This window comes from Siphateles boraxobius, unplaced genomic scaffold, assembly GCF_051911475.1.
Source record: "Siphateles boraxobius isolate OS27281-9 unplaced genomic scaffold, OSU_SipBor_1 63, whole genome shotgun sequence".
Lineage (NCBI taxonomy): Eukaryota > Metazoa > Chordata > Actinopteri > Cypriniformes > Leuciscidae > Siphateles > Siphateles boraxobius.
Genome location: NW_027509190.1, coordinates 2,813,874 through 2,822,147, shown reverse-complemented (window position 1 = coordinate 2,822,147; position 8,274 = coordinate 2,813,874). Strand labels below are relative to the sequence as shown.

General features: G+C 40.5%; 4 non-coding genes across 4 annotated transcripts; all 4 read right to left on the bottom strand.

Annotated features, from left to right (window-relative positions):
- Positions 1-1,254: 1,254 nt before the first annotated feature.
- On the bottom strand, positions 1,255-1,327 carry trnav-uac (transfer RNA valine (anticodon UAC)). Its single transcript has one exon. It is a non-coding gene; the product is annotated as a tRNA-Val (tRNA).
- A 127-nt stretch (positions 1,328-1,454) lies between these two features.
- On the bottom strand, positions 1,455-1,527 carry trnav-uac (transfer RNA valine (anticodon UAC)). The gene has a single exon. It is a non-coding gene; the product is annotated as a tRNA-Val (tRNA).
- Positions 1,528-2,564: 1,037 nt separating this feature from the next.
- On the bottom strand, positions 2,565-2,637 carry trnav-cac (transfer RNA valine (anticodon CAC)). The gene has a single exon. It is a non-coding gene; the product is annotated as a tRNA-Val (tRNA).
- A 475-nt stretch (positions 2,638-3,112) lies between these two features.
- trnav-uac (transfer RNA valine (anticodon UAC)) lies at positions 3,113-3,185 on the bottom strand. The gene has a single exon. It is a non-coding gene; the product is annotated as a tRNA-Val (tRNA).
- Between the last annotated feature and the right edge of the window lie 5,089 nt (positions 3,186-8,274).

The following is an 8,274-nucleotide window of genomic DNA, read 5'->3' as shown; positions in this document are numbered from 1 at the left end:
TGGCCCTTCGTGTGTGTTTGCATGCTGTATATAGGAAATGGGCTCATTAAATCAACATAAGGCCTTAACTATATTAATTTTAGTCACTTACCAGGAAGCAGTATAGGGTGCCCTTTGACCTAAGTCATCATATGTTAAGCTTGAGTGTGTAATGGGTCACCTAAAAGCAGTTCTGATTGACTAGGCCAATTTCGACTTGTTAAAATCGCTTAAAATCGTTTTTTAGGGTTTCCCTATTCACAGGCCTAAAACAGGTAGTGCAACCCAAAATTTTCAATGCTAACATTCAGATTCATATTCTACACATCCAGACCTTTCAGAAAAGTATGGTTTTGTTGGGAGGTGGGGGGGGGGTGCACGGTAGGCCTATGTAGCTCGCCGCCTATAATTTTGTTGGCAGACCGAACATTTTATATTACTGTACAGGAAACTTCAATGGTTATTTGTTTTATTTTTGTCCTTTTCTAAGAGATTAAACCACAAACATCCCTGCAAGTGTACTGACCTGCTCAACAGAAAATCGCATACGAAATATTTGCAAAAATCACTCACAGTTTCCGCCCAGTTTCGAACTGGGGACTTTTCGCGTGTGAGGTGAACGTGATAACCACTACATAACAAACACGTCTTCAGGTTGCAGACATAAATCTTTAGGTGCACGTTTAATAAAAAGCATATAAAGGAAATAAGCGCTGCACCCACAAAGCGTGCCAAAGAGTTTACATTTTCTGTCAGAATCCAACCACTGTTTCTGCTCGGTTTCGAACCGAGGACCTTTCGCGTGTTAGAAGAATGTGATGACCACTACACTACAGAAACCTATTGTTGAGAGGGATGTGCTTTTTAGAAGATGGCTCCTTCCCATAATCTGCTCTGCAAGCAGTGTGAAAGTCTGTAAATTCCACAAACAACAGAACAGAGGTCATTCGGCACCCACCTAGTGTCATTCGGCATGGCAGTCTGCCTACAGCTCCTTGATACGATGGCCTTCACCTGTCTTAAAAGTAAGGGTTTTGTAACGAATTGCAGCATTTATATTTAACATGCCTCCACTTGTTTCCACCCAATTTTGAACTGAGGACCTTTCGCGTGTAAAGCGAACGTGATAACCACTACACTACGGAAACTTGATTTGGACGGCACCCACCTAGTGTCTTTCGGCATGGCAGTCTGCCTACAGCTCCTTGGTACGATGGCCTTCACCTGTCTCAAAAGTAAGGGTTTTGTAGCATTTATATTTAAAATGCATCCACTTGTTTCCGCCCAGTTTTGAACTGAGGACCTTTCGCGTGTAAAGCGAACGTGATAACCACTACACTACGGAAACTTGATTTGGACGGCACCCACCTAGTGTCTTTCGGCATGGCAGTCTGCCTACAGCTCCTTGGTACGATGGCCTTCACCTGTCTCAAAAGTAAGGGTTTTGTAGCATTTATATTTAAAATGAATCCACTTGTTTCCGCCCAGTTTTGAACTGAGGACCTTTTGCGTGTAAAGGAAACGTGATAACCACTACACTACGGAAACTTGATTTGGACGGCACCCACCTAGTGTCATTCGGCATGGCAGTCTGCCTACAGCTCCTTGGTACGATGGCCTTCACCTGTCTTAAAAGTAAGGGTTTTGTAGCGAATTGCAGCATTTATATTTAACATGCCTCCACTTGTTTCCACCCAATTTTGAACTGAGGACCTTTCGCGTGTAAAGCGAACGTGATTACCACTACACTACGGAAACTTGGTTTGGATCTCATTCCCACCTCTTCTAGCGTACGCTTGTTCAAAAGCGACTGAAACTATAGACTGCCCAGTGTTTTTAACATGGCAAAAAGCTGCTAATTTTGTTGGCAGACCGAACATTTTATATTACTGTACAGGAAACCTCAATGGTCATTTGTTTTATTTTTGTCCTTTTCTAAAGAGATTAAACAACAAACATCCCTGCAAGTGTACTGACCTGCTCAACAGAAAATCGCATACGAAATTTTTGCAAAAATCACCCACAGTTTCCGCCCAGTTATGAACTGGGGACTTTTCGCGTGTGAGGCGAACGTGATAACCACTACACTACAAACACGTCTTCAGGTTGCAGACATAAATCTTTAGGTGCACGCTTATTAAAAAGCATATAAAGGAAATGAGCGCTGCACCCACCTAGCGTGCCAAAGAGTTTACATTTTCTGTCAGAATCCAACCACTGTTTCTGCTCGGTTTCAGCCGAGGACCTTTCGCGTGATAGGCGAATGTGATGACCACTACACTACAGAAACCTATTATTGAGACGGATGTGCTTTTTAGAAGATGGCTCCTTCCCATAATCTGCCCTGCAGGTAGTGTGACAGTCTGTAAATTCCACAAACAACAGAACAGAGTGTTTTTAACATGGCAAAAAGCTGCTAATTTTGTTGGCAGACCGAACATTTTATATTACTGTACAGGAAACCTCAATGGTCATTTGTTTTATTTTTGTCCTTTTCTAAAGAGATTAAACCACAAACATCCCTGCAAGTGTACTGACCTGCTCAACAGAAAATCGCATACGAAAGTTTTGCAAAAATAACCCATAGTTTCCGCCCAGTTTCGAACTGGGGACCTTTCGCGTGTGAGGCGAACGTGATAACCACTACACTACAGAAACCTATTGATGAGGACATGTGCTTTTTAGAAGATGGCTCCTTCCCATAATCTGCTCTGCAAGCAGTGTGACAGTCTGTGAATTCCACAAACAACAGAACAGAGGTCATTCGGCATGGCAGTCTGCCTACAACTCCTTGGTACGATGGCCTTCACATGTCTCAAGAGTAAGGGTTTTGTAGCGAATTGCAGCATTTATATTTAAAATGCATCCACTTGTTTCCGCCCAGTTTAGAACTGAGGACCTTTCGCGTGTAAAGCAAACGTGATAACCACTACACTACGGAAACTTGATTTGAACGTCAGTCCCACCTCTTCTATAATCTGCTCTGCAAGCAGTGTGACAGTCTGTAAATTCCACAAACAACAGAACAGAGGTCATTCTGCATGGCAGTCTGCCTACAGCTCCTTGGTACGATGGCCTTCACCTGTCTCAAAAGTAAGGGTTTTGTAGCATTTATATTTAAAATGCATCCACTTGTTTCCGCCCAGTTTTGAACTGAGGACCTTTTGCGTGTAAAGCAAACGTGATAACCACTACACTACGGAAACTTGATTTGGACAGCACCCACCTAGTGTGATTCGGCATGGCAGTCTGCCTACAGCTCCTTGACACGATGGCCTTCACCTGTCTTAAAAGTAAGGGTTTTGTAGCGAATTGCAGCATTTATATTAAACATGCCTCCACTTGTTTCCACCCAATTTTGAACTGAGGACCTTTCGCGTGTAAAGCAAACGTGATAACCACTACACTACGGAAACTTGGTTTGGATCTCATTCCCACCTCTTCTAGCGTACGCTTGTTCAAAAGCGACTGAAACTATAGACTGCCCAGTGTTTTTAACATGGCAAAAAGCTGCTAATTTCGTTGGCAGACCGAACATTTTATATTACTGTACAGGAAACCTCAATGGTCATTTGTTTTATTTTTGTCCTTTTCTAAAGAGATTAAACAACAAACATCCCTGCAAGTGCACTGACCTGCTCAACAGAAAATCGCATACGAAATTTTTGCAAAAATCACCCACAGTTTCCGCCCAGTTTCGAACTGGGGACTTTTCGCGTGTGAGGCGAACGTGATAACCACTACATAACAAACACGTCTTCAGGTTGCAGACATAAATCTTTAGGTGCACGCTTATTAAAAAGCATATAAAGGAAATAAGCGCTGCACCCACCTAGCGTGCCAAAGAGTTTACATTTTCTGTCAGAATCCAACCACTGTTTCTGCTCGGTTTCGAACCGAGGACCTTTCGCGTGTTAGGCGAACGTGATGACCACTAAACTACTGTGGTGGCAATTTTAATGATATTCATTGATCTTTAGTAAAATATAGATGATTCAAATAATGTCACATGTGTGTCTCTCACTTGTAGTGAGAGAAGATTCTGTTTATGTACCTGGGGAGGCAGAAGGGGGAGACACTCCAGAGAACAGACGAACAAGGACCTCTGACCTAGATGTCAGAAGGCCATTTGGTGCAGGGGAGCTTAGTGGGCCAACTAGTGACGTCTATGGAAAACTACTGGGAGGAAGGCTCTGGGGGGAAGAAGGCCTTGAAACTAAGATAAAAGCTAGTTCAGTCTGTCTGGGGGTGTGTCACTCTTCTGCACAGGGTAACAACTGTGTATTAGACTGCTCCTATTCTTGCAAGAATAAATACTTCTATTTTATATAATTTGACTCTGAGTGTCTCTTACGCAGTGATGTTTGTTTGAGATGAATTTTTGCCACAACAGATTGGTGTCAGAATAGTGGGATTCCTTGGAAGTGCCTTCTGGACCTGAGAGCGGACGGTGTTTGGCCACCTGGACTGAGCAGTTCCAGCTCTACCTCGTAAATTTCAGAGAGAGGGGCCGACCGCTATCAGGGCCAGGAGAAACTCCACTGGAATCAATTGAAAGAACCCGGTGGCAACAGAAGCATCTCTGGTAAGAGACAGTTCAATTTATTTTCTTTTGGGTAAGTTAATTAAATTCAGTTTAATTGGGGAGAAGAGTGAAATTGAACCATATTGGCTGAAGGCTGTTTCTGTGGTACGTAATCTGAGATTAATTGAGATCTATATAGATCAAGAAATTTCAAACAGATACGAGGGAAAATGATCTGAGATTAATTGAGGTCTGTAACAGAACAAGAAATTTCAAGCAGATAAATAATCTGGGATTAAGTGAGAACTGTAACAGATCAAGAGATTTCAAACAGATAGGTACCCTGAAAATTATTTGTTCCACGACGGAGCAAATTGTTTTTAGGTACTGAGGCTAATTAGGGGGAACCAGAACAGTTTTTGGTAAACCTTAATTAGGAGGGCACTAATAGTGCAACCCGACCGATTTGGGTTAAAAGAAAGAATCGGGTCTGTTGGGGACGCCTAAACAGATTAGAGAAAACGCGCGTTGAAGAGAAATCCACAGGGAACAGAAAACAGCCAGTATGGGAAAATCTCAGAGTAAGCATGCCAAATTTGATACACCGGTTTTCTGTAGAACTAGGAAAGTATGGGGGGAAATGTATGTTTTAGATATTGAAGTAGGAAGAAGCAATAAGGCTGTCTGTGTGAAATAGAGGGAACTGTAAGTGAGACTTGGTGGAAGAGGGAAGTGAAAAAAACAAAAAGGTGGTGTGTGAGACATGTGTGTGTGGGGATTGTGCAAACAATCATGTACTGGTTAGATAATGAAGGAACTGGCATGTTTGAGAAAAGAAAGGAGAAGATAATGAAGGAACTGGCATGTTTGAGAAAAGAAAGGAGAGGATAATGAAGGAACTGGCATGTAGGGAAAAGAAAGGAGAAATATAGTAGAAAACTATATGTGATGAAAATAGACATGGTCTGACAGAATTTATGGAAGTCAAATTAACTGTTTAAATGATATGAAAAGTTTTAGAATAAAATAAGGCATTGTATGATTGACAGGGATTAACATGATATGAAGAATGTTTTAAGCAGAATGGGGAACAATTCTAGATTTTGATAAAATAATGATTGAAATGATGATATATCTGCTTTATTTTATTAATGTTAAGAAAATAAGGGTATTGAAGCAAGTAGCTATAATGGTTGTCTGTGTAATTTACGGACTGAGTAATATAATCTGTTTTGGAGAAACAGTAGAGATAAGACTGAGACAATAATGATAATATTAAGTTGAATCTGCAGACTGACCATGTGATGGAAGGGAAAAGGCTTCAAACCAGTTGTAATGAAAATAATGATGTACAAATTGTTACACTTTATGAAGAGTAACTGAACAGTCCGGGAAAATAAATAAATAAATAGTGAGACAGAAGAGAGCAAATGCTGTAAACAGCTCTGCTCTGAAGATCTCATTTTGAAGAGATTTGCAGATGATGTTTTGTAAAAGATAAGCTGGGATAACAGCAACAGTACTTGTAATTAGTGTTGTTGATGATAATACCAAATTAGTAAGGTAAAGACAGAAAACAAATTCAAATATTTTGAGCATTCTCTGTGCTGCTCATGAAATTATGTTCTGCCAATAATAATGATGAAGAGTATGAGTTGGCTATTGTGATTGAATCCGCCATTGGTGGATGGTCAAAGGAATACAGAGAACTGCTTATCAGTGGGTCTGTTTACATTCCTGAATGGGACACACACTGCTTCAAGGGTGTGCAGTTAAGTTGAAGCCCTTTGGAAGCTCACAGTGATCAAACTGCAAGGTGTCTGATGCTGTAGTTGAGGCTGACACACGAACCAACCAGATGACAGAGAGTGTCTTGATTGTGGTCAGCAGGACCATTTAACACGTGACACATTTCTGATAATAATGTGGGGTTGAAAATAGATCAGTGTTTATATAACGATATTAAAGTTTTCGTCTGAGAAAGAGTAAGAGATAAAAACAAGGTCAAAAGATTGAAGTCTTAAAGCGAATCCTTTTGAAGAAAAGATCTATAATAGTAATTTTTATAAGTGAACTGATGAATACAGGGTGAGGTAAAATTACAGATAATGACTCCAACAAATGTGATACAATATATAAAAGTAACTAAAAGGATGATTGTGTGTTAACTAAACATTTTAAAAAAGAGTTTAGGTTATATAGAGAGACTAATCTCATGGAAAATGATAACTGCAAAAGATGTATGTGTATCAAAATGTATCATAAGCAGAGTGTGATAGCCTCGTAAAGGTTAGTGTGAATCCCGATTGGAGATTGATAAACTCCTAGGAAAATTTAAGTCAAATATTAAACTATGGTAATTGAGATTGAGAAATGTGAAACGTTATTGAGAACTAGAATAATTATTTTTATGTAAGAACAAATAAGCAGAAGTAGTAGGCTACTGAATTAACAGTTGCTAAATGTAAAATGTGTTGAAAGGCATCTGATTAAACAAACAGCTTGAAAGGTTGACCATGAAAGAACTAGAAGCTGATGTTTTGCTTCCAAAAGATAAGTCTGCTATTGGCTGTAATGAAACAGTTCGCTTATCTAAATCTGATGTGTGCTGTGCCTGAAACTGCCAGTGCGACAGAGACTCAATCTGAGTGGAAATTTGTAATGTCTAAATTCCCTGAGGTGGGCAAAAGACAAATATAAATAATATGTTTATTTGAAACACATGTAATTTCTGGCAAAGATGCCTTAAGCTGGGCTAGAGTTAAAATATGGTAGATAAAGTCTGATGTTAAAAGAAAATGCAGTGTACCAGTCCTGAATGCCTCAGAGTCTCTCTCTGATTCAATGTCAGCTAAAAGCTGTTATCTGAGCCTGTGTCATAAGTAAAGCACAGTGTTTAATTTGAAAATCATAGACATGGAGAGGTTAAAAGAAATCATTGCCGTTCAGAGGGCAATTTGTATTTGTAAATGGATTTAAGTAAAACTGAATGACTTTAAAGAAGTCTTTAAAATAATGCAGACCTTAAACGATAGAGGTGACATTTTGATTAGCGTATTTTAGGACCAGTAACAACTTTGTCTCATTTAGTCTCCACCATTCAGGACCGATGGCTCCGGCTACAGATGAAGTACACTGAATGTACGGTTGTGATCTAAATTCACTGAGTATAATCTAAGCAGCTAGGTTTCTGCTTTTAAGATATTTAATGGATTTAAGTGATTAAATACTGTTGTTATTGACCTGTCTCCCTGTGTGAACACTATTAGGCAATCCGAATGGCCCTGGTGACTCTTGAACGTGCCTTTCCTAAGCTCCAGAAAACAGCTGAGGTCTGTTGAAGAGAACTGATTGTGTGATTGGAAAGAGCGGTCACCAGTGGGCACGAGTGACCATCTCGATGACGGGTAAGACCTTCTTTGGCCAGACAGGGGGCAACCTAAGCCAGAGTGGATCACGTAAAGTCACTGGGCATCTCCTGAATGGAGGTGTGTTATGTGAGACAGGTATGAGGGTTGAGCAGGAGCTGTGAGGCCAGCAGCGTCCTTATGCCGTTAAGGGGAGATGACGCGGTGACGAGTCACGGCATGTCTCCCCAATAAAGCAAAGCTCCTCTATATATACCACTCGCCAGAAGAAACCGCATTAGTTGTATGGCTTGTTTTTTTATTGTGACAAGCGTCTGCAAATATGCCAGGGGAAAACACCCTGATGGAGATTATAGATAAAGGGCTAACAGGAGTGGGCTTTCAAGAGCCAGCTGAGGCCAT